Source organism: Saccopteryx bilineata, chromosome 11 (assembly GCF_036850765.1).
Source record: "Saccopteryx bilineata isolate mSacBil1 chromosome 11, mSacBil1_pri_phased_curated, whole genome shotgun sequence".
Taxonomy (NCBI): Eukaryota; Metazoa; Chordata; class Mammalia; order Chiroptera; family Emballonuridae; genus Saccopteryx; species Saccopteryx bilineata.
This window is the reverse complement of record NC_089500.1, coordinates 72,307,207-72,333,884: the sequence shown is the minus strand read 5'-3', so window position 1 is coordinate 72,333,884 and position 26,678 is coordinate 72,307,207. Positions and strand designations below refer to the sequence as shown.

Below are 26,678 nucleotides of genomic sequence, written 5' to 3'. Positions count from 1 at the left end.
CACTCTGTTTTTCTTACTTTTTTTTTTTCATTTTTCCGAAGCTGGAAACGGGGAGGCAGTCAGACAGACTCCCACATGCGCCCGACTGGGATCCACCCGGCATGCCCACCAGGGGGCAATGCTCTGCCCCTCTGGGGCTTCGCTCTGTCGCGACCAGAGCCATTGTAGCGCCTGAGGCAGAGGCCACAGAGCCATCCCCAGCGCCCAGGCCATCTTTGCTCCAATGGAGCCTCGGCTGCGGGAGGGGAAGAGAGAGACAGAGAGGAAGGAGAGGGGGAGGGGTGGAGAAGCAGATGGGTGCTTCTCTTGTGTGCCCTGGTCGGGAATCGAACCCGGGACTCCTGCATTCCAGGCCGACGCTCTACTGCTGAGCCAACCGGCCAGGGCCGACACTCTGTTTTTCTAAATGGCTCTATAAAAATGATCTTCTAGAATTGCTCCTTTCACCATGCCATGAAGATGACACCAGTGACCAGGGACGGCAACATCACAGCAGGAACTCTGTGACCGCCATGACCTGGCCAGACTTACGTCTTACACACAACTGTGTATGCTGTTGCCGTGTGATTATAAACTCCCAGGAAAATAGTCCACAAGTTCTTTACCCTCTCAGTCTTACGTTGTTTGAATACTTCTGGCCTTATGTGCTGTATACAAACACGGTTCTTATAAAGCCATCTGCTTTTATAACAGACTCGGAAATCACTGCATGACCCACTTACCCACAAAATTGAATAACTGGCTATAAAATATACACTGCTAGACTTAGTAAAGACGAGTAGGCTGTAAGTATAAGTCAGACCACCAGGGGAACGTGTGGCTATAGAAACTAGTACGGTGACAAGAGAAAGATAATGTGTGTTAGGCTGGGCACCCAGGCATGGTAGCTGATACCTTCCCCATGTCATCAGCCACTATTAGGAGGCGAGTCATTTCCAGTCTCTCTCCCACCACCTACGAGCTGTAAGATTATATAGATCTGTGGCTCCCAAGGTATGCACTAAGGTGGCCTGGCACACCATAGCAAACTCCCAGGGACACTGCAGGTTATTTCAAATAAAAAAAAAAAATCACAGAAATATTCAACGTCTCTCAGACACTGCACACACTACTGGTTCAGATCAGTGCAGAGTTCCAATGTTAGACCACACGACATTCCTTTCAGTGGCCAGTCTCTGTGAAGCGAGATGTTCGGCGGTTGCTGTAATTAAAGGGCAAATACAGCACATCAATCAAACGCGGAACAGGAAGCGAGGGTGTGTGTGGGGGGGGGGGGGCGTTATCTTACTCCCAGATCTGAGAGGCTCTGCCGCGCCCGCCCGTCAGCACACACCTCCCATCAGTACCTAGTTGTATCTAAGAAAGAAACTGAAAGTGAATTTTGTTTCCTCTCCATGTATGTTTAGTCTTTTTTCCAATCATGGAGTTGTCGAGAGCTGACAACTTAAAAACAGAAATGCCAGGGTTTTTAGATGCACAGATACAGAGAACCTTGTGACAGCTATCAGATGGGAGGGGGGCTAAGGGATTAGGAAGTACAAATTGTCAGTTACAGAACCGTCACAGGGATGTAAAGTACAGCCCAGGGGATAGAGTCAGTAATACTGTAACTATGTATGGTGCCTGGTCAGTACTCACTGTAAATGTTTAATCATGGGGATGGACACGTGAAACTAATATTGTACATCAGCTATAACTTAAAATTTTTAAATATATATATTTTAAATGCTAGGGTTGGTTTTTTGCTTTGTTGTTGTTGGGGCCTAGGGAGTAAGGTGGGGCGGGGTGATCACACACTCACTGCACCGGAAGCAGGAAGTTCGAGAGCTCCGGTTGTAGATGGCTTCCAGCCTTCCACGCCCAAGGCCAGGAGGCTGAAGCAAGCCTGGTCTCCAGAGGTTTCACCTCGTTTCCTGAGCCAAGCTGCTAATGTGACTCATCGACAGGCCATCTGTGACTGAAGGCACAAGATAGCCTTACATTATCGGCGTGACAGATGGAAACGTGACTGTCACCATGTATACGTACTTCCCCCACTCACGTCACCTTCGCTCATGTTCCAGCCTGTGCTTGTCTAAACAGGACGACCGTACAATGTCTGCTTCACCTTCAGGAAGAGTTAAGGCACGTCGATTTGGGGTAGCGTCCCTTTTTCTGCCCGTGCACCCCTGTCACACATAGAAGGACTGCTGAGATAATCATCCAACGTAGGGCTTTCTCGATGAAATTCCCCTATGGTGTGCATTTACTCTGTAAGTAGACGGTTATGATTTTCTCTGTACATTTTAGAAAACCCTGAGGTCCTACATGTCCAAACCTTCAGATAATCTATATAAAGGTAAGCCAAATATTTATGCCATGAAGCCAAATACAGTGTGTCCGTAAAGTCATGGTGCACTTTTGACCGGTCACAGGAAAACAACAAAAGAAGATAGAAATGTGAAATCTGCACCAAATAAAAGGAAAACCCTCCCAGTTTCTGTAGGATGATGTGGCAGCATGTGCGCAAGCGCAGATGATGATGTAACACCATGTATACAGCGGAGCAGCCCACGGCCATGCCAGTCGCGATGTGGACGGTACAGAGGAAAGTTCAGTGTGTTCTGTGGCTCGCTAACTTCGAATCCGTCACCAAAGTGCGACATGAATATCGGCGCGTTTATAACGAAGCGCCACCACATAGGAATAACATTACTCTGTGGGATAAGCAGGTGAAGGAAACCAGCAGTTTGGTGGAGAAACCCCGTTCTGGTAGGCCATCAGTCAGTGATGAGTCTGTAGAGGCTATACGGGATAGCTACCTAAGGAGCCTAAAAAATCTGTGCGTGAGCCCACATCAAACTGCACTGAATAAGTATGAAACTGGGAGAGTTTTCCTTTTATTTGGTACAGATTTCACATTTCTATCGTCTTTTGTTGCTTTCCTGTGACCGGTCAAAAGTGCACCATGACTTTACGGACACACTGTATAATATCACCTGCCCTGAGTTTACAAATCTTACACATAGATGGCCAGGAGGATACCAATGAAATTGTAACTTAAAAAAATAATAATAACTTTACTGACATATTTGTGGGATCTCCTAAAATAGGGTAACTTGCTTATGCCTAGCCACACTGATGTCTGCTGTAGCAAAGAGAGACAGGACGCATTTGCGGTGTACCAGCCACGGACACAAGAGTCACGGAGCTCAGAGACAAACCCAGTGGCTGACACACACAGCTGGGCCGTCAACCAGCCACAGGTTCAGGGCTGGCATGAGGTTGTCCACCAGGGTGGAGCTGTTCAGCGACAAGGCAGAGACTGAGACCCGTCCCTCCTTCTCAACAAGGCCAGCCGACATACAAAAAAGAAAGAAAAATCAAAGTTAGCATGTGCAAGTGTGCTGCTGAGCAAAAAAGAAAAGGCGGAACATTTGATCTTTAAAATATCTGACCGAACAGCGGGTGAGGACACGCACCTTAAAATTTTCGGAAGAAAAGCAATGTCTCCGAAAGGACCTGGATGGCAGGGAACACCGGCAGGTGCACAGAAGGTCTGGCCAGAGCGGCCCAGATCGTCTGGGAAGTGGTGGCTGTCGAGCAGAAGCTGTGAGAAGCAGACACCGCTGTGGCCAGAGATGTGTGCCTGAGACTCCACAGCCTATCTTAGGTCAGCCCTCTCTCATACACCGCGAAGCCTGCCAACCCCAAACCAGGGCCACCATCACAGTTGCTAAACTCCCTTCTGCACATAGGTGACCACTGGCATCTGCTACCCTATCTTGATATGTATTTTTCCTTTCCAGATATGGCCTTGGTGTATCTCTACCTAGAATGAAAGTCGCTCTCGAACAACAACGCTCCCAGTGCCTACCAAGGGCCTTACCCACAGCAGGCCCATGACTGCTCGCCGAGGATGCTCCGAAAGGCCTCGGGCTGTTAAAACGAACATTCCAGCAGAGCATCGCCCCTGGTGGGCGTGCCGGGTGGATCCCGGTCGGGCGCATGCGGGAGTCTGTCTGACTGTCTCTCCCCATTTCCAGCTTCAGAAAAATACAAAAAAAAACCCCAAAAAACCCTAACATTCCAGAGCACATTTCATAAATGAAACTTGCCACTTCGCACTCAGCTTGCAATCCACTGAGCCAATATACGCACCACGAGGATGCGGAAAATCCGCTGCTCACACAAATGAGGGGGCATTCTGCAGCTTCCTATCCATTGTGAAACATCCCCCCATTTTGGTGAGCGGTGTACTTTAAAAATGCGTATGGATAAAGTGCACTGGTTTCTCAGCTGGTTCGATTTTATGGATTTTTATGAAGTCACTTAATCATTCGTATTTCATTTCAGGTAATCAAGTTTTGCTGCTGGTTCAAAAACTGCTTTCTAAGATAGAAAAATCTTGACTCTTCTGAATAACATTAAGCCATTTCTTTAAAAATAGAAGGAAGGACTGCCTTCTAATAAGAAAATGTTCAAGATTCCTGTGATCATCTAAAACCTAATAAATGCATTCAAAGTCGAGCATGGCCACCCACGTAAGCGCTAGACAGAAACCAGTGGTGCAGAGTTGCTTCAAACACAAATGCAGAGTTTCCGGAAGACAAGCGCGCCCGTGGGGTACTGAGATGACCAGAGGATCGGTCCCGTGTCATAAAAGGAAACCTCCCAGATCGGAAGTTGCCCCCCCCCCCGTTTCTGATTACCCGACGTCTCAACACCACTGACGGGGTGCTCATGCCTAAGGAATGCACTGAAGATCCCCAGAAAGGCCGGGACGGGACCTTCCGGCAACCCCTGCCCGTCACAGCCACTTCCTGAAACGCGGAGGGCCTGTGACTGTGGCCAGAAGCCACGACTAAGCCGAGGTTCTCAATCACAGGCGGCTTCTGGAGGCCAGCAGCACGTGTCCCATGTCGAAGTGAGCCCTACAACGGGGAAGTCTCGTCAATGAGTGACGCACGTCCACATATGTAGCACCTGGCTCAGGATCCTTAGTGGATTTCTTTTGTTTGCTTGTTTTTAATGACCCAGGAGGGAAAGAGGGAAGGAGGGAGGGAAGGAAGGAAGGAAGGATGGAGGAAGGGAGGGAAGTGGTGGATGTAGAGCAGAAGCTGTGAGGAGCAGACACCGGTGTGGCCAGAGATGTGTGCCTGAGACTCCACAGCCTATCTTAGGTCAGCCCTCTCTCACACACCGCGAAGCCTGCCAACCCCAAACCAGTTGGAGGGAGGGAGGGAGGGATGGAGGGAAGGTTTTACCTGTGCCAGGTGAGGCCATACAGAAGGACCCCTTTAGGGAGCTTAGTGAACCCCTCTCTTTCTAATACTCAAGATGAGTGAGAGGAAGTTCCACAGATGCCTTCACTTCCTGGATTTGGTTATTCAACCCCCCACTGTCAGCCGAGATCTCCTCTGGGGGCCTGTCCACCTTCGTCACTGTGGCCAAGGGATCCGTGTCACCCATCAGCACCCCTCACTCGGGCACGCGCCTGGGTCGAGCAGGGCCTTGCCCACAAATGAGAGAATGCTGACGGAGTGTTCTGAGCCCACAGAGGTAGACACAATGGCGCAATGGCCATCAAGGACCTCTTCCAAGGTTCCTATCGACATTGGGGTCTCCCCCGCCCCAAGATCAGCCACCTTTGATCTTTCCTCCTCTTGCTTTTCCGCAAAAGGCTTCATTTGCTCCTGATGTCTAGTACATTCCTCCTCCATGAGAAGGCAGACAGTCTTTTTTTTTCCCCTGAAGCTAGAAACAGGGAGAGACAGTCAGACAGACTCCCGCATGCGTCTGACCGGGATCCACCCGGCACGCCCACCAGGGGGCGATGCTCTTCCCACCAGGGAGCAATGCTCTGCCCCTCCGGGGCGTCACTCTGTTACGACCAGAGCCACTCTAGCGCCTGGGGCAGAGGCCAAGGAGCCATCCCCAGTGCCCGGGCCATCTTTGCTCCAATGGAGCCTTGGCTGCGGGAGGAGAAGAGAGAGACAGAGAGGAAGGAGAGGGGGAGGGTGGAGAAGCAGATGGGAGCTTCTCCTGTGTGCCCTGGCCGGGAATCGAACCCGGGACTTCTGCACACCAGGCCGACGCTCTACCACTGAGCCAACTGGCCAGGGCCAGTCTTTAGTGCTAACGTCGGTCACTTCAACCGGCACGGCCTGTGTGACGTGTCACAGTGGCAGTTGGCTGGTGGCATCTGGTCCCTCTATTTTCTTCTTCTTTTTCCTCATGCTCATTGGTGCGGGAGGTTCATATCTCTTTACCTTGTCCTTGTCATCCTTCCTGCCACCTCCAGGACCATGACTACCACTCTGACTTAGACTTATCTTGATTCAGCTGCTGCTGGAAATCTAAGCTTCAATATTCTTCAAGAATGTCATGGTGTGACTTTTCTCCTTACCTGAAGTACCTTCCCCTCCATCGCTTAAACAATACTCTTGTCCTCTCCCAGCACCCAAATTAGCAAATAGCAGCCGTGGTCGGCATCAACACCCTCTCATCACACACGGGTTTCGGGGCCGCGTCATCTAACCAAAGTCCTGAGTGAGGTACAGACACCAATGCAGTTCTCAGGAAGCCCAGGAAATTCCCAGGTAGAAAATACCGGTATTCATGCTCTATAATTAACATTTGTAAGGCACTTTTGTGAATTCAGACTTCACATGTAATTCATAAAACAGAATGCTCTCGTCATCACCCAACCAGATGGAGAATCCCACACCAGAGCTGCTACTCCAAGAGGCCCTGTCCATCTCAATCTTTTGGGGGCAGAAAGGGAGCAATCCTGGACCCATTTCTCTTGTCTAGAACAGGCAGGGCAGGACAGGGACACACACACACCCTCCGCCCCCAGTGAATACAGCGAGTACCAAGACAAATCAGAAATCACATCTATAACTACTGAGTTGGCTTTTGTGGAGAGCTAGCCACATGCTTTATGTCGGATTCCCTAAGTAGATATTCACTGTAGAGAAAGATACTATTGTCCCCATTTTACAGATAAGAAAACTAAAGCTTCGAGCACTAAGCATCCGGCCCAAGGTCACGCTGCCTTAAGAACGGTGGTGAGACCTGAAACTGTGTGATCTGATTTCATGTAGTTTCATTATTGTTGTTGCTTTAAACATAGTACCAAGGCTGTACCATTGCAGAACGTAATCCTTAACCCCACAGCACTCTTCCAGTTAATTTTGCTCTTACCCACCACACCATGCTCCCTACCTCCACCCTTGAAATACTCTGTGGGCCACGCTGTTAGGGACCTCGGACACGATGCCCCAGGCCCATGGACAATATCTGAGGCTCCAAAAAGTAAAGCGAGGTGTCTCAAAATTATTTTTAAAAACTTCCAAGCTGAAGCTGATAAATATCTACCTTAAATGGCATCAGGGTCACAGGATGTAACAACAGTTGCTCAATTCGGCATTCACGAAGGTTTAATTCTGTTTGAAAACAATCTGAGTGAAACTCCTCTTACTCTCAAAGAATCCCCAAATAGCCATAGTTATTAATTATGAAGTGATAACCAACTGTGAATTAAGTGAGCTACTCATCGCCAAATAATCTCAAAAGCAAAACTGTTTTTAAAATCCTTGATACTTTTATAAGAAAATGATATGGAACGTGCGTGAAGCGCTGGAGGGTGCTCGTGCGGATGACACGACATGGAGTTGAACCTCCAGAAGCCAAGGGGCCCAGCTCTTCACCCCGGGGATTCTTCTGTTTCCATGACAACTTTCTGGCGGAGTTAATCACCATCACACCTGTCCTCTCAAGCTTCTTCCCAGTGGCTGGCAGACTGGAAACCACATTTCCCAGGCTCCACGTCAGCAGGATTTGGGTGTGGGCTTCATTGATGAGAGACACTCAGGTTAAGCAAGAAGGCTGAAAAGAAGATGCCGTAGTCCAGTGGTCCCCAACCTTTTTGTGGGCCACGGACTGGTTTAATGTCAGAAAATATTTTCACGGACCGGCCTTTAGGGTGGGATGGGTAAATGTATCATGTGACCGAGACAAGCGTCAAGAGTGAGTCTTAGACGGATGTTAACAGGGAATCTGGTCATTTTTTAAAAATAAAATATTGCTCGGACTTAAATATAAATAAAATGGAAATAATGTAAGTTGTTTATTCTTTCTCTGCGGACCGGTACCGGTCCGCAGCCCGGGGGTTGGGGACCACTACCGTAGTCCAACCCAACAGTGGCAGACAGAAGTGGGGACAAATGTCAGACTGATATTGGCGTGGCTGCAAGTGGCAGGCTTGGCAATCAATCACTCTGGGGAGGCAGGTCTCTGAGCTCCCAGGTGGCAGCTTCCTGTGATTCCAGCTCTTCCTGGTTTCCTAACAGGAATGTATTATTTCTTTCCAATATTCACTCCCTGTGTCACTCCCTACGTTAAACCTCTCCCTGCGAAAATACTTACAGTGGTGTCTGTTTTCCTGTTTTACGCAGAAAGGAAACAATGGTGATCTCCAGCAGCCAAGATCATAAACAACTTTATTCTTAATGTTCTGGCTTTTTAAAATAAACAGACCGGATATCAGGTAGGTACTTGAAATATCTGGGTGGGTGGGGGAGGAGCCCTTTGTAAAGTACTATAAGACCATCTAACCACTATGCGATACACCTGAAACTAGCACAGAAATATCAAATGTTAACTGTAACGGAAAAATTTAAAAATAAATAAATAACAAATATCCCGCATTTATAGTGGGGTTCAACCGGGAAGGGTCTTGGGTTTCTTTTTTTTTGTTTTGTTATAAACAGTTCTACTTTAACTTAACACTTTGGTCCCTCTTCACGCCTTTGCATGCATTAAATTGGACGTACTTTTCTTACACAATGTTATAACCCCGGTTTCCTATTTTCCATGTTAAAGGGAAAAGACAGAAGAGAAAACAGAGTTTGGGCACCGAGCTGTGACACCGGGTACAGAAGGAGTCAGACCAAAAGGTTTGTGTGTAATCTGCACCATCCCCCTCTCCACCCAAAACAATACTCTGAAAGTATTCCTTGTAGGGAGGAACTTCCCTACACACCTCAGCAAAATAAATATATACTTGCCATACACAAGTATGATGAGTTATATTTTGTATAAATCACTCCAGCCATTTGTAAAGTTTAAGTCATACACGGTATAGTAACAGTGTGATCAGTTTACACCTGACAGATGATGACTAGCATGAGCAGGACGATCACATTGTAAGGCAGAAAAATGTCGAATCCCTACGCTGTTTCCCTGAAACCAACATACCCAGCGTATACCAACTCTGCTGAAACTTTAAAAAATTCAAAGACATCGGGAAAAAGCTTTGCCAGATGGATATCCCTACAAATGGCTGAAAAAAATTAATTTGCTATCTAATTGTTTTTCAAATATAAACTGTAATTGAAAACTTAAACTCAAATAACTGCTTTTCAGAATAATTCATACGTAACAATTATTTTAGGACATTTTCCTTGAGCAGCACCTTAAAATTTCTGCATTCAAAGGTTATCCTATTCTATTCACTTTGCTTTTCAAGTCTCAGCAAACAGAGCCTGTCCAAGAACACTGGACACAGAGACAACTTCCTCCCAATGATTAAAAGCAGAAAGGGAGCAGTTAAGTAACATGTCCCAGCCTCTCTGAGCTACTCCGAAGGCAGCGGTCGTTTCAATAAAACATTATTGTCAGAGTATTTACATCGATAGACTTTACTTCATAACTCCATTAACAGACTTTAGACACAATAAAAGTTAAATGATGGTGAGCAGAGACTAGGGGGGAAAATGGTCACAATTATTCAGAATTTAATATTTCCATTATCAAATATAAATTACATAATCTGTTAGACCCGTTGTAATCCAATTGCTATAAATTACTGGCAAACCCCACAACCATCAAATATAGTATGGTATAGACTCTATTAAAAATTTTATTTAAAATGTGGAGAATTTCCTGAAAAGTTGTGGTGTGAAATCTTTTTTTTTTTTTTTTTTTTTTTTGAGGTATTACAGGGAAGGCGAATGGCAACTGCCGTTGTCATGGTGACCGAGCTGTCAAGGTCTCTCCAGGCCGCTCTCACATGCAGTTGGAGGTCCCACGCTACAACCAGCCTCAGCCCTGGGAAGCGCGCTGGGAGTCTCACTTCTATCGCTGCTTTAAGCACACAGATGACCAAAACTCTGCAATTGCAGGACGTAATTCTAATCTTATAGAACTCTTCCTGGCTGTTCACAAACACTTCTTTAAAAGTCACAAAATGCAAAAGGTGTACCCGGCCGCTTGGTCACGTGTAGATGTTCTCTGATTGTGATATCGTCCCACATGGGAGGGTGGGCAAATCTTTATCATCAGTGAAAAAAAAAAATTCATACATTATCTATTCCATGACAGCCTTTTCTTCCAAAAGTCAAGTGGGATCGGCTTGACATTCCAAACCCACTGAGAATTACAGGATGGACCCAGAGGGTGTTACGCCAAGTGAACCAATCAGACAGAGGAAGACAGATCCCAGGGTATTTCACTGCTGTGTGGACTCTAAAAGAACAAAACACACAAAGAAAACAGATTCACAGACACAGAGAACAAGCCGAGGGTTGTCAAACGGAAGGGAGCTGGGGGGCTGGGGGGGAGGGGGCAGGGATTGAGAAGGACAGATGGGCAGTTAGAAAACCGTCCCTGTGTATAAAGCACAGCACAGGGAATACAGTCACTAATAGTGTAATAACCAATGTAAGGTGCCAGGTGGGTACTAGACTTACTGGAGGAATCACTTCTTAAGTTATATAAATGTCTAATCGCTATGCTGTACACCTGAAACTAATATCATATTGAATATCAATATTAATGGAAAAATAAAAATAAATAAATCACGTTGACCTCCCCCCCCAAAAAAGAAAATAAACCCACTAAGAACAAGCAAGCATTAATCAAAGGCCAAATAATAAAACCCACAGTTAATACAATTATCATGCTGATGACATTTACTGAGCAATTCCTCCGTGCAGGTGCTATGCTAAACCCATTACGTGGAGTCTTCCTTTATGTCCCATGACGAAAGCGGGATAATCCCCGCCTACAGACGAGGAAATGACCCTGTGGGCTGGGGTGGAACGCCCGAGATGGCGGAGCTACGGAGTGACATCCGTGGAATATAGAGTGAGCCAGGCCTGTCTATCTCCAAAGCCTTACCAACACCCGACCTAAATCTCTCCAAACACGGTTAAGAAAAAAAAGAAGCAAAAATAAACATCTTCCCTGGGTCATCGGCCATCACAACGTTTACGGGGATGTCAGTTACAAAGCCGGCCCTCTCCTGGGTGCTGAGGAAGGTGACCACATACGCTTCATTCCAAGGAGGAAGCTTTCATATCACCCTGCAGAATTTCCTAAGTCAGTCTACCCAAAATGGTATAGGCGATGTTTCCTCTAAGCCACACGATGAGAGAAGCCCCAGATGAGCTCCGCGGCAGTGACGGCTGTCGGCTGACGGACGTTCAGGGAAAATCAGACGTACTTTTAAGTCATTGAAGGTCACAGTACTGACCCTGACTCCAGAAAAAAAAAAAAAAAAAAGGTTAAACTCAATCTAGTAGACTGTCTCCATTCACAATAAAACTTAACATATGCAATATGCATAATATAAGGTTTACATCTCAAGTATGATATTTTAACGTGTCAACTTGTAAAGAGTAGGCACCACGTGAACCTCAGGCAGAACCTGACCCCTCACCACCACCGGACAAGTACATTACTCAGTTGCTTGTCGCCCTAAAAACAAAGCAGACCTCCTCTCTCCCCGGCTTTTATTAGGACAACGGCAGCACACAAAAGTACAATTTCATCCTAAGCGTTACAGCTAGAGGTTTCTGACAGATTTTTTTTTTCTGATTATACACAAAGAGGCATAAAATAGAAAATAAGTGAGTGGTGATCTGCCTACCATTAACATCTCTCTGTAAGTTATATCCTTAGCTTGTCTTCTCTGTCCTGTGAGCTTTACGTGAAACACAAGCTCAACCTAAGTACCTTGCAGACAAAGAAAGGGGGGTCAACACAAGGGGGAAAGTCACGGTCACGGTGGATCACCCACAGACAAGTTTCTAACAGCCTAACATCGCCGCGCCTCCTGGGGACGCCTCCGTGGGCAGAGCAAGGTCCGAAGCTACTGAAGCCGTGGTGGTGACCTCTCTCAAGACTGGCCTGAATCATTTCCAAGTCCTCAAAACAGCTACAATAAGTAAATGAAACGCAAATCCAATCATTTAAAGGTGCATCTGGTTTCCCCGTTAATACTCTGAAGAGAGGATGTCCCGTGTGCGAGTCTGGAACAAAGGGCCACCAACGAGACGGCGGGTGCAGTTTCTCGAAAAGTGACAATGTTAGGGGCCCGGTGAGAATGGACCGCCCACAGACCGGCCAGTGAGAACGAAGTGGGCTCTATTCTAGTCAGCCAACCAAGAAAATCACATCAGGGAGGAAATAAAATAAAACCTCGCATCGGCCCGGGTTTAAACACTGTTGGCTACAAATTTAGCACGAGTCCTTGGGCACGTCCCTTAGACGGCCCTTGGATTCCTGTTGCTCCCTTTCATTGTCTAGAAACAAATGCTATCAAGTTATCGCAAACAGCACTAGTTTGGACAAAACTATGTAGCAAATTCAAGTGCCCTGCTACAGTAACGAGACAAATGGCCGGACCAGGGCTAAACAAGTAGGAGTTTACAGGACAGGAAGTACCACGTATTTTTTTGTTGTTGGGTTGTGTTTTTTTTTAATAATTTTCCTATGAAGAATGACAGCTTTGTAAGTTTGGGGAACGTACTGAAAACATACCTGAAACTGTCATTCCCCCCCCCAAAAAAAAACAAAGAAAACCAAAAAAACCAAGAGTTTCACAGAAACATTTTGACACAGAAATGACAACCTCGAGCAAAGACTTAAGATTTCTAAAGAGAATGTGTCGATTAAAAATAAATATTGCTTTTGTTTTCTGATTCTTGGTAAGCAAACTCAGATTTTTTAAATGCATAAGAAAATACCACACCAAGGGCATAATAAAGAATATTTGCATCACTGAATTTTTTTTTTTTTTTTACCCCAACAACCCTACACCAGGAACTTAAGGGCTTAGCCCTGGTTTTCAACAGGTCTTGGACAATAAAATCCCGAGAAGGTTAAAAGGCGTGTGTTGAGAAGGACAGGCCTCCAGGACTCTGACCAGCAGGGAGAACCCTGCGATGCACCCACATGAGGGCCCACTTCCCATCAGATCTTTCTGGAAGTTCCACCGCCGCTCTCATCTCTCCCTTGTCTGACCTCTCACATCACTAACATCAAGTCCACAGACCGCAGGTCTAATCTTTTTTCCTTATTCTGTTAAAATCTTATCTTCCCCAAATATTCACAGCTCTGCCAGGAGCAGGGAGGAGAAGTCTAGCTACAGACCTACCATATTTCCCCATGGATAAGACGCACCCTTTTTTTTCCCAAAAAAAAAATTTGGGGTCTAAAAACTGGGTGCGTCTTCTACAGTGGTTGTGGCACTTCAGACGCCACAGATGGAACTGAGGACGAGGCAATCTATGAAGACAGTGATTCGTCATCAGACACAGATGAGGACAGGCTAATGGATGGGAGTTATGATAGTAATAAGGCGTTGTATGAATGTTACAATGAATAAAACTCGAGTTCAATAACTTCCCGTAATACTTTTTTTTTTCAAATTTCGGGCCCCAAAAGTAAGGTGTGTCTTTTTTTTTTTTTTTTTTTTTTTTGCATTTTTCCGAGGCTGGAAACAGGGAGACGGGAAGGCAGTCAGACAGACTCCCACATGTGCCGACCGGGATCTACCTGGCATGCCCACCAGGGGGCGATGCTCTGCCCATCTGGGGCGTCGCTCTGTTGCATCCAGAGCCATTCTAGCGCCTGAAGCAGAGGCCATGGAGCCATCCTCAGCACCCGGGCCATCTTTGCTCCAAAGGAGCCTTGGCTGCAGGAGGGGAAGAGAGAGACAGAGAGGAAAGCGCGGCGGAGGGGTGGAGAAGCAAATGGGCGCTTCTCCTGTGTGCCCTGGCTGGGAATCGAACCCCGGACTCCTGCACGCCAGGCCGACGCTCTAACACTGAGCCAACTGGCCAGGGCCTAAGGTGCGTCTTATACATGGGGAAATACGGTAAATCGCTATCATAGGGTTCCGCCCAAAGCACCAAGTACACAGTAGGCAACTGCAAACTTGCAAACTTGCAAACTTGGGTGGGTGACCGTCAGGAATCAAGGGTCCTTAGCAAACTTCTCTGTGGAAAGATGGTCTCCCCTACTCACCCTCCTAAGTTGAACTTAGACACCCCAGCCACACTCCTCGTAGCACCAAAGCCACCGGGTGCAGCAGCGTTCGGACTAAGAGTCAAGTCAGTGGCCCTGCCGCATTCTTGTTTACTTCTGTCCAGAGCTCAGATGAAGCCTGCAATCTCATGTTTACAGAGCTCCAAGCTAACCTCTTATGACTTCCTCTTGTGAAGGTTTATTTTAAAAACTATAAATAGGTAACATCCCGTCAAGAACACAAACAGAAGACAGTCCTCTCTGCACCGCGTCCATACTGGCTACAGAAATCCATGCCTACTTTTAACGTCTTAAAATTTTGATCATTTACGCCCTGGCCAGTTGGCTCAGTGGTAGAGCGTCGGCCTGGCGTGCAGGAGTCCCGGGTTCGATTCCCGGCCAGGGCACACAGGAGAAGCATCCATCTGCTTCTCCACCCCTCCCCCTCTCCTTCCTCTCCCGCAGCCAAGGCTCCATTGGAGCAAAGATGGCCCGGGCGCTGGGGATGGCTCCTTGGCCTTTGCCCCAGGCGCTAGAGTGGCTCTGGTCGCCACAGAGCGACACCCCAAGATGGGCAGAGCATTGCCCCCTGGTGGGCGTGCCGAGTAGATCCCGGTCGGGCGCATGCGGGAGTCTGTCTGACTGCCTCCCCATTTCTGGCTTCGGAAAAATTAAGAAAAAAAAAAACATTTAAAAATGCTCCTGACATCTGACTGTACAAACCGAAAAGCAAAGGAAATCTTGAAGATGGACTTCACACGCAATGTTCCTCCGCAGAAATATCCGAAGGCCGCAGATACAAAATGCTAGACTGGAAAATGCTGCAGCACCAGCGCGGACTACCCAGTCGGATGGTCCTTGGGCATTTCCTTGTGCCCAGGGAGTATGAAAAACAATGAAATCACACTGCTAATCGCCAGGAGAAAAAGCAATAAAAAAATGTTAGATGCTACAAATTATAAGTACATAACTAGACAAATGTTTTCCCATCCTGCAGCGAGATGTCAATCATGAGACAAAAGAAAGGAAATGCATTTGACTTGAGGAGCATTCATAAATTTTCAAGGCTAGATCCCGAAAAGGACCAGGGCTTTTTATCACTCGTGAAATACAGGCAGGCAGGCGCAAAAGGAACTTTCTCAAAATACGGCCCCGTGGATTTCCTAGCCCAGCGCGGTCAACCTGGTTATTCACCGGCCTGTCCACGGCAACCCTCAGCCCTGGCAGAGGACAGAGTTAAGGAAGCACGAACACAGAGTTTACCACCGTCACAGCTAGCTTTTCAAACATGACTTTTAAGACTTGAGATGGCTTTATACATAACTATAAATAAATGTCTATACACACACACAGATGACGATGAGGATGATGATGATGATGACGATAAGGGAGAAGGAGGAGGTGAAGGTGGAGGAGGAAGAAAGAGGAAGAAAAGAAATAAAGGAAAGAAAGCTACAAATATCAACAGCTAGTTGGCAGTGAACTCTAGCAGGAGACAAACGCAGCCGTGCCTGCAGAGCCAGACAGGTCAGAAGTGCGTGCACCACGCCCGGGAGGATCCGAAGGGCAGCTGTTACGAGAACATCAAGTTCATTTTGCAACATTGCTGTGCAACACATTTTCCTGGGCCCTGCCCTCTGGAGCTCACACCCTGGTCGCTCCTGTCCCTCCTGTGTGTCCTGGAATCCCAGCTTCAGCCATCGGATATACAGGCACAGTATCCGAGTCCCAATGTCACCACCTCCCCAGTCAGGATTAAATGCTCTCTTTCCCGTAAAATCATTGAGGACTCGGTGAGCTGATCACATGCATGAAACGTTCTATAATCAATCCCACGTACACAACATGAAGGGGCCGTGTCCATTTTCACAGAGAAGACAGTCCCCCCCCCCGCCCCTCTCCCGATGTGCGGTATCCTCTGGAAAGCCCCGAGGCTCTCAGGTATAATTAGGAAACACAAACTCTATCATTAAAGTTACCTCCATCGACATCTGAGTGTCTGCTTGGTAGGCATGGTCGGGTACCCAGCACGTCACTCGACATTGTGGGAGACAGAAGAAGGAAAACAGGGTTCAGCCCTTTCGCTCCAAAAATTAAAAAAAAAGTCTCGATAATGAAATAAAACTAGTACATATGAAATAGCAGCAAGGCACGGTGGCCAGCATGTGACTAAGGGGCTAAGCATGTAGGTGGCACTGACTTCAAAACCTAAAAGGGGCCCTGGCCGGTTGGCTCAGCGGTAGAGCATCGGCCTGGCGTGTGGGGGACCCGGGTTCGATTCCCGGCCAGGGCACATAGGAGAAGCGCCCATTTGCTTCTCCACCCCTCCCCCTCTCCTTCCTCTCTGTCTCTCTCTTCCCCTCCCGCAGCCAAGGCTCCATTGGAGCAAAGATGGCCTGGGCGCTGGGGATGGCTCCTTGGCCTCTGCCCCAGGCGCTGGAGTGGCTCTGGTCGCGGCAGAGCGACACCCCAGAGGGGCAGAGCATTGCCCCCTGGTGGGCAAAGCGTGGCCCCTGGTGGGCGTGCCGGGTGGATCCCGGTCAGGCGCATGCGGGAGTCTGTCTCTCCGTTTCCAGCTTCAGAAAAATACAAAAAAAAAAAAACCTAAAAGGAAGGCAAGTGCTTTCAATTTCAATCGACGAAAAAGTTCATGGAAGGCATCCCAGCAGGGAGATTAAAGCCTGAACACGGGTATGAAGGCAGGAGTGTATCTGTGGGTCTGACGGGGTAGCGAGGGGTAAGGGGCAGAGATTCTGCAGATGACGGGGGACCCAAACGCCAAGAGAGTTTTTCCAAACATAAGCCACTCCTCACACGAAAGTATCACCGTGACAAATTTTCCCTGTGGTAAGAGAGTCTCAAAGGAACAGAGTCTGAGGCTGATTGGCAACAGTTTAATGAGATGCAAAAACCTCAATTGGCGTTAGGCTCATTTCCAAATCCTAATTCCTTGCCCCATTTTTCTTTTACCGCAAACCCAGAAACACATGAGTCAGGGGGAAAAGAAGCAGATGATATTTCCGATAAGCAGGATAAGCACAAGGTGTGACTGTCACCCCCACGCGGTGTATCGGACTAGAGGCAGCGTACCTTTAAGAAGCAGGTCAGACAGAGCCAGACTGCGATCCTATGTGAACCCAGACAAGTGACTGGGTCTCTGTTCCCTCTACAGAGAGGAACAATACAGCTTCCCAGGCCTGGACTGAGGTATAAGTTAGGAGACAAGAACTCTGGGAACTTTCAGCAGTTTATACATGTTAATTAAACAAGAATTACACTCAGCCCATTCTGTCCGTCAGTGCGTACCACGGGGACAGGGGCTGTGTTTTATCCCCTGGGGCAAACCCGAAGCCTAGTTCCATCCCTAATGTCTGCAGTAAGCGATACATCCTGGGATACTGACCGTCAAAGGTAAGACACTGCATCTGTTGAGTACCCATTATGTCCTGTGTGGTCATGGACCTTGTGGTCCAGGGGGGAAGACATTCAAGAAAATATTAAGAGCTTTAAAAATCATACCCAAATATCAATCAAGAAATTAACAACCCATATAGGAAAACAGGAGCACAAGAGTTCAATAAATAAATGTCCACACAGAAAGTCCACACACACACACACACACACACACACAAAAAGAAAGGTGTCGCAAGTCAGGACGGCCTGTGCCAGGGAGGCCGAGATCTTTGTCTTCTCCACCCCCGGTGTAGGCAGCGCTCAGAGCGGCGTCTGTCTCAGCAGACACCCAGTGAGGGGGTGACGAGAATCACGGATTAAACAGGGAGAATAACGTCACAGGACAGGGTTCGGGAAAACCTCCCAGAGAACAAGAATCACAACCACGGCCAGGGGAAACCCAACGGGAAGGAGAGGGGAGAGGGGAGAATGTCAGGCACCAAGACACGTTGAGGGGGAAAAGCGTGAAGACAGCGACAGGAAAAGTCATACGGAAGAGTCCAGAACGAGACTAGGAATGTCGGCGATGATCAGATGGACGCACAGTGTAAATGTCACACTCAAGTGTACAGACTTGATCGTGTTAGCGACGGAGAGAAGAACAGTCTGGTCAAAACCCACCAACCAATGGGGAGTCCAGCAGTAACTGAGGCAACAGATCAGAACAGCGGTTCTCAACCTGTGGGTCGCGACCCTGACGGCCATCCGATGGCTTTAGGCGACCCCTGTGTTTTGGTCGTTCGACCCCCGCCGGGGTCGCGACCCACAGGTTGAGAACCGCTGGATCAGAACCTGGCCTAGCGCCGGGCAGCCTGGCTGAAAATCCCGGGACAGCTCAGGGTCCCGGATGACCCACTGGAAACCAGGACTGCAGGCAGGCAATTCCTGCCACACGTGCGATGTGCCGCATACCGCACCGTGCAGATTTTGACATAATTCTCAAAACAAGCCCAAGGTGACGGGAATCTGATGATAAGGAAAGCGAAGCAAGGCAATTAGGTAAGTAAGCACCAGGAGCCTGGCTGCGGTGCGACAGCTCACTGGCCTGAACCGTGATGCTGTACATTGCAACGGGACCCCAGAGGCTCTACGAACAACTAGCGATTTCTAAATCCACGTGACCTGGAGAAAGAGGAGACCGTCCATAAAAACGGAGAACGCAAGGAAGACACCGAGAGACAGGCTCGGTATATTTGGGGTCAGGCAGGACGGCCCAGGAGAACTGTCCACATCCCGCAGGCATCCGGAATGAAGGAAGCTCAAGGTCAAAGGTGAGTAGAGTATGCATCAGGGCTGGGATGTCCAGACCCAAGGACTGACTTTAAAAAAAAAAAAGGTAACAATGGAACAACATTCAATTATTATTTTTTTTTTTTAATTTTTTTGGGTATTTTTCTGAAGCTGGAAACGGGGAGAGACAGTCAGACAGACTCCCGCATGCGCCCGACCGGGATCCACCCGGCACGCCCACCAGGGGCGACGCTATGCCCACCAGGGGGCGATGCTCTGCCCCTTCCGGTCGTCGCTCTGCCGCGACCAGAGCCACTCTAGTGCCTGGGGCAGAGGCCAAGGAGCCATCCCCAGTGCCCGGGCCATCTTTGCTCCAATGGAGCCTTGGCTGCGGGAGGGGTAGAGAGAGACAGAGAGGAAGGAGAGGGGGAGGGGTGGAGAAGCAAATGGGCGCTTCTCCTGTGTGCCCTGGCCGGGAATCGAACCCGGGTCCCCCGCACGCCAGGCCAACGCTCTACTGCTGAGCCAACCGGCCAGGGCAAACATTCAGTTATTTAATCAGGCAATATTTGGGGAGCATCTCTCCTACGCCAAGCACAAGGCCGACGTGGGGAGGTGAGTAAAAGCGAAGCTTCCCCTCCCGTGGACCTTACAGACCAGCTAACGGAAAGGAGTCGAAGGCGCCTATGCGCAGGCGCACATCAGCGCCAGGGAAGGGCGGGACAGCCTGGGGGAAGAAGACAGCAGGCTGGAAACGGAGACGGCACAGAGCGGGATGAGAAGCCCCAACACCATCAGTTCAACAGAGCAGCAGAAACAGAAGCCACCGCATAGCCGGCGGCGGTTTTAATACCAGCCGGCCTGGTAAATAGGACTGTGGCTCTCGGGTCCGTTTTACAAATCCGAGTGGACACAGACAGGCACATCCTTAGCTCTCTGGGGACATACGAGGTGTCAGAAACGTCAGTCGAGCTTGTTACAAACCAAACCAGGGCAAAGGAAGAGGAAAAAGCTAAGGATAAAAGATGCAAGATGGAGAAGAAACAAAGTGTATGTGGGGGGCAGCCTATTTCAGAAGCATTTCCTCAGTGTTTCTGAATCAAACTGGGTGTGCAGATAAAAAAAACAACTACTACATGCAAATAAACTATAAGGTATCAAGTATCTTAAGGCCTATTTTTAATGCATTGCCACAGTTTCATGAATTATAAAGAAAAGCATATCAGAAAGGTACCTCAAGCTATCCAAATCTACTAATGAACTAGATACAGTTTATCATTCAAGTTATTCTCCACTTTACGCTTGAGTTATAACCCATAAAAATAAACTATGTTAGTCCCCGGTTAAAATTTATATTTAAGTAAAAACAAATCGCTGACTGGAAATATACTCTGTAGTTTAGTTACCTTAAAAATAAAACTTGCCTACCTATCTGTAGTTGACAATATATTAAATTTTTATTGGACAGTAATGTATTTTTGCAGAGAAAATTTAATATTACTATTGCTTAAATCAAATTCACTATGGAATTAGAGGGTTCATCAATTTAAACATGCAATCTCATTCCTAGAGGAAAAAAATATAAGATATCAAATCTAGACATATTCTACTACTTGGCTCCAGTGAACCTATTTTAACAAAATTTCCATACAGCAGATCATTTCTGAGGGTTACTGTTCAACTTACTCTTAATAAAAATTGGGAAGCTATGATCCTGAGTAAATCAGACACCCTGAGGTACAAAAAGCCTAAGAAATTATGTTTTACAACCCCACAAATAAAGATAAGACCCCAGGAGCAGGGGAGGTTAAATGGCTTTCCCAAACTGACAGACCTGATTTTAGATATGGATGGGTGGGTGGGAGGAGGGAGGGAGGGAGGGAGGAAGGGAGAGAGGATGGAGGGATGGATGGGTGGAGGGATGGAGGGATGGAGGATGGATTAATGGACAGATGGAGGATAGAGGGATGAAGGGATGAATGGATGGAGGATGGATTGATGGACAGATGGAGGGATAAGCAGAGAGAGGAATATATACATTGTGCATATATTCCCTCTAAATATTATAAAACAACTTCTAAGCATATTTTATCAGTTATACATGTAAACATAAATGTTAACATATCTACACAAAGACATACAGAATGTTTATTTCCATAAATATATAATTTATTAACATTTAAACCATTTTGTGAAACCACAATGAGCCATGTGATACCTTAACAATAAAAGACAAAAAAAAATGAAGAAAAACAGAATCCATGTTCCAGACACAGAATGCAAAAAAACCCAAAACATAAATATTTGATCTATTATAACGGTGACCTTAAAAAAAGAATCAGTAAGGGAGGAAAGTGACTGATTTTCATCAGTTAAGATGACTTATGTAACAACTCACTTAGCTTGAAATCACCCGGCTAAAACAGAGACAAGTCAGTGACGATCGGCCCTTTAACAACGCGTGGCCTGACCTCCACTTATCTCCGCGGTACAGAAACAGCTGCAAGGCCGCCAGCTTGCACTTAAACCAGAAAGGAATAGCCCTGCTCTGTCTTCAGAACACCGTGTGAAAACTTCTTCAAGATCTCTGCCTGGGGGGTTGGGGGGGGGAGTGCTCTGCTGGACCGGGCTCAGCGTCCAGTACTGGATGAAATGACACTGGTACCGGTGAGCGTTTAAGAGATTTACTCAACTAAGATTCATTTCACAGTTGAAAAGCTAGATCAAACTCACAGGAGTGCTCTGTCACCTCAGGGACACTGCCAAAGCTTGGGGACACGTAATAGGCACAAAATTCTTCCCAATTAAATGATGAAAAAAAAAATTCTTTTTTAACACACTCTGGCTGGCCAGCAGGCCTCACTCTAGCAGCACAAAGGTTGCCCCATTTGCAAAAGCGGAAATATTACTTCCTGGCTCTCTACCAGCTTTGCCAACTTCTCAGCAGATCAGCAGCAGAAATATCTACGGCCTTCGAATTTTTGATCATGTAAGTACAATACAAACAAAGAAAATGTAAGAAGCTGTAAAAAGGTCCGTATATGACCACATTCGGTTTACGGACAGCAACTTTAAACAGTGCCTCATATACATATTTGCAAAGCTGAGGCTATGGTGAGATTGTTTATCCTGTTTCTTTACAGGTCCCATCTGGGACAGCAGGGAAATAGGACCATATGCTCCTTGGGAAGACTCGTCTTATTAAATATTAAATAGTATTGGGGAATGCCCGGAAACTGAGAAGAATAACGGGAGAAGATCTAGTGAGTGCTGTGTAGGATCTGGAGTTAGAGGACAAAGCCACTTCTAATTCTGTAACCACCAGAAGTGTGTGCATGTGTCCACTGAGATACAGGACAGGATGCTCAAAGCAGCAGCATCTGTAACACTAAAAAAAACGGGAAATAGAAAAATGGATAAATTTTGCAATACATTCACAAGATGAGTAACATCTACATGGGGATAAAGCTCAAGACAGAAACTGAGCAAATGAGGCCAGACACAAAAGAGTGTGTTATGTGTGTGGTTCCATTTAGATCGAGTTTAAAATAAGATACAAGAAAAATGAACCCATGGCGTTGAAGGTCAAAATAGGAGTACCTTTGAGGTCTAGAACCTGGGAATCTGGGGTGCTGGTAATATCCTAGGGTAATTATGCAGGTGAGTCACCGTGTGAAGGTTCAGTGAGTTCTATACTCATACAGAAGAGCTCACAAAGCATACTTCATACTTTAATAAAAAATTGAAATTGCACGCCCATTAGTAGCAACATTATTCACATATATTTATATTATATCACATATTTTATAAAGAGATAAAGATAGATGATATAGATATAGATATATTAAATAGATATAGAGATATAGATAGATATAGACAGATAACGGTATCTACCACTAAATATTACTTAGCCTTAAAAAGGAAGGAAATTCTGACATGCGCTACCAGGGATGTGTGGATACATGAATAAACCTTGCAGACATTATGCCAAGTGAAATAAGCCAATCGCACAAGAACAAAAACACTGTATGATCCCACTTACAGGAGGTACCTGGAGCAGTCCGATTCATTGGGACAGAAAATGGAACGGTGGAGTCCAGGGGCAGAGGGCAGAGGGAATGACATGACGAGCTTTTGTTTCATGAGCACAAAGTCCCAGTGCTGCAAGATGACAAAGTTCTAGAGACAAACGGTGGTGACAGGCGCACAACGTCAGGACGCTTACTACCACAGGACGTACACTTACACACTGTTACCATAATAAAGGCCATGCTCTGTAGCTTTTTGAAAAAAGCTGATGTGATGTAAAAAAAAAAAATTACTGGAGTCAACTGGGATCCTCACTGGCCAAACACAAGACAGTTAAAACATAAGAATAATGACTACACTGATAAATGCACATTTAATATGTAAAAACCCACTGATTCAAATTGAGAATACAAAAAATAGAAGGCCCTCCCCCCAAAAAAACTCATTGGTCATTGCTAGAAGTAACTTGAGCACCAACCCCTTACTCTGAACATAGGTAATCAAATGAAAGCACTATGGCCCTTGTCTTTTCCACATAAATTATACTTCAAAGTTACCATATACCCTAGACCAGGGGTCGGGAACCTATGGCTCGTGAGCCAGATGTGGCTCTTTTGATGGCTGCATCTGGCTTGCAAACAAATCTTTAATAAAAATAATAATGTTAAAAATATAAAACATTCTCATGTCTTACAATCCATTTTCTACCGCTCATGTTCATTGTTGCGGGTGGCTGAAGCCAATCACAGCTGTCCTCCGGGACAACACCAAATTTTTATTGGATAATGCGTAACGTATACAGGTCATTGTATGGCTCTCACGGAATTACATTTTAAAATATGTGGCGTTCATGGCTCTCTCAGCCAAAAAGTTTCCCGACCCCCACCCTAGACAGTGAGAGAAGGCTCTTTATAGAAATCTGTCAGTCAAAAGATGCGGAAGAGGAAGCAACATTCTTTTTGATCACAACGTTAAATACTCTCCACAGTTTCCATGGGCTATGCCAACTGGTTCATTTACCCGGACCTTCCAATATTTCACATGCTAGTGACAACTTATCAGAACAGCTCATGAAAGGCATGCAGGTCATGGTACTAGAAATGACACACAGACATCCAAGCGGGTATGAAGACATAACTTTTCAGGAGTGCAAGGCACAAGACACTGGAGGGGGTGGCTAAAGAGACTGACGTGGTCAGCTATGTGACAGTCTCACAGGTGCCTGCAGAAGCCCCCTGCCTATGCAGCGACAAGTCGGCCTCCAGGTGGATTAAAGGGAACAAAACAGCAATATAGAGCATGATTTGGGGAACCAGCTCCACAAGGACGATGCTGTGAAGACCTCGTAAAGGACTCTTTACGTAAAGACTCCCACATCCTTATCCCCGGAACCTGTGGATGTGACCGACAGCAAAAGGGAGTCTGCAGGCATGGTTAGATGAGGGGCCCTGAGCTGGGCAAGCTGTCCTGGATGGCCTGGGTGGAGCCGACAAGCGATCACAAGGGAGGCAGAGGGATGGCGGACCCCAGGAGAGGGGCAGGCGGTGTGAGGGCAGAAGCGGGGCTAGAGGGATGGGCTTTGAAGATGGAAGAGGAGGCCACAGGGCAAAGAATACAGGCGGCCTGTAATGCTGAGAAAGGCCAGGAGTGAACTGTGCCCTGGGAGCCTCTGGAAGGAACTAGCCCTGTGGACATCTTATCTTGAGCCCAGTGGATCTGACTTTGGACTCCTGGCCTCCTGAACGGTAAGAAAAGAGTAAATTTGTATGAGCTTGTTACTGCAGCAGCAAGAAACTAATACATAGTTTGGATCACAAAGTCAAGTACTCTCCACAGTTTCCATGGGCTACGATATACAATATACGTTACGCATTATCCAATAAAAATTTGGTGTTGTCCCGGAGGACAGCTGTGATTGGCTTCAGCCACCCGCAACAATGAACATGAGTGGTAGGAAATGGATTGTAAGACATGAGAATGTTTTATATTTTTAACATTATTATTTTTATTAAAGATTTGTCTGCAAGCCAGATGCAGCCATCAAAAGAGCCACGTCTGGCTCACGAGCCATAGGTTCCTGAGCCATAGGTCCTCCAGTGCTGAGGACCACACCTCCACAACTAAACAGAATATGCCTGCGTAAAAGAAACTTGTGACAAAATACGTATACTTAAAGTCTCTCAATATGTTTTGAGGTTCAAGTGAAAAAAAAAATAGTGTCAACAGTTTTATTTTTTCTCCCAGAGTGTTTAGTTTGGAAAGAAGGGATTATTTATTTTTGTCGTCTTGTTTCTGTTTGTTGATAATTCACATATTGGAGAGGGCTTTAAGAGGTTTCATTTTGCTGCTGGTGGTTTGGTGGTGGTTTTTCACTAAAAAAAAAAAAAGCTAAAGACAATCTTTGTCCAGAAACTACTTTGTATGCTCTACTCTCACTGACAGAGAATACCTGGGACCCACGGCTCTCTAAAATCTGCTCATGTCAAATTCCGGGTACAAATATCCATCCTCAGAATCCCATCCCGTGAATTAGCTCACCTCCAAGTTTAGAGATTAGTCAGAGGGGGGAACAGGGCTCATCTACCCGTTTCCTGCCATTGTATTGATATTTGCAAATGCTTCATATTTTAACTGGAATATAAAATTTGAATGTTGTTACTTGGAAAATGTGGGAAAAAATGAAGCACTCTGTCTGGATAAAGCAATGTTTCCACAGTCCGAAGCAAGAGGGGCACGTGTTCCGAGTGTCTCTCTGGCTCTCAGCAGAGCCGGGCTTGCAAGAGTGATTAACTGAAAACACAGGCACGCGGGTCTCAGGGCTGCCTTGTTTGGACAGAGTACGAGATGGGTTTTGACATTATCATTACGACCATCCTCAGAAGGCTCAATTTCTTCATTGCAATCCAAGAAAAATTTGGATTTACTCGAAGAAATTTTCTAAAGGCCTTAAATGAATATCTTGGAACTATCTATGGTTTATTTCATTTAAAAAAAACAAACATATCAATATCCTTTAAAATGAATAAGTATAATCTTTTAAGTTATGGTATGAAATGGCTTAGATATAAATATGGCAAAACCCCAGACTTTCTTGGATGCCATCCCTAGGACAAGAAACAGAAATACCTCTGCTTAGCTTAGAATCATAAATTCTTTAGCTGCTGAGAAATAATCATGAAAAATGTGAATCTGGACCAAACCCCTTAGAACAGACAGACTACTTTGTCATGCTCTTCCCCTCCACATAAAAACACAAGCAGAACTAAATAGTTTGTGTGGGTATTTTTCATGTGTAATTATTTTTTTCTGAGCCATTCCTACTAAATCGTAGTAATGATTACTTAGGAATTTCTAATTATCTCAGACAAAGATGGGTTCCCAGGAGGGATGGCTCCTAAGAAAACCATAGTTCCAACCAAAAAGGCAAAAAAAAACCCAGCTTCGTTCAAAACTGTACCCCATCTTATCCATCAAAAAAAAGTCTCTGGGAAAAACATCTGTGTCCCCAGGACCAGTTGTGATGAAAGCCTAACCCCCTAATTTTAATGATGTGCTGCGTTTAAGTATTTCCAAATACCACATTCAGAAGACTTTCGGAGTGACTAGATGCTCTTGAAGTTTGTAAATCTTTGGGCTGTTGTTTAAGAGAAAAAGCACACGCTAACCAG

The 26,678-nt window shown here is 46.3% G+C and overlaps 1 protein-coding gene and 1 non-coding gene across 2 annotated transcripts in view; both read right to left on the bottom strand.

Moving 5' to 3' along the window:
* VAV3 (vav guanine nucleotide exchange factor 3) overlaps positions 1-26,678 on the bottom strand; it is a 315,192-nt gene that overhangs the window by 257,657 nt on the left and 30,857 nt on the right. The window lies entirely within an intron of this gene.
* LOC136315824 (small nucleolar RNA SNORA44) lies at positions 9,982-10,110 on the bottom strand. Its single transcript, XR_010727602.1, has one exon. It is a non-coding gene; the product is annotated as a small nucleolar RNA SNORA44 (small nucleolar RNA).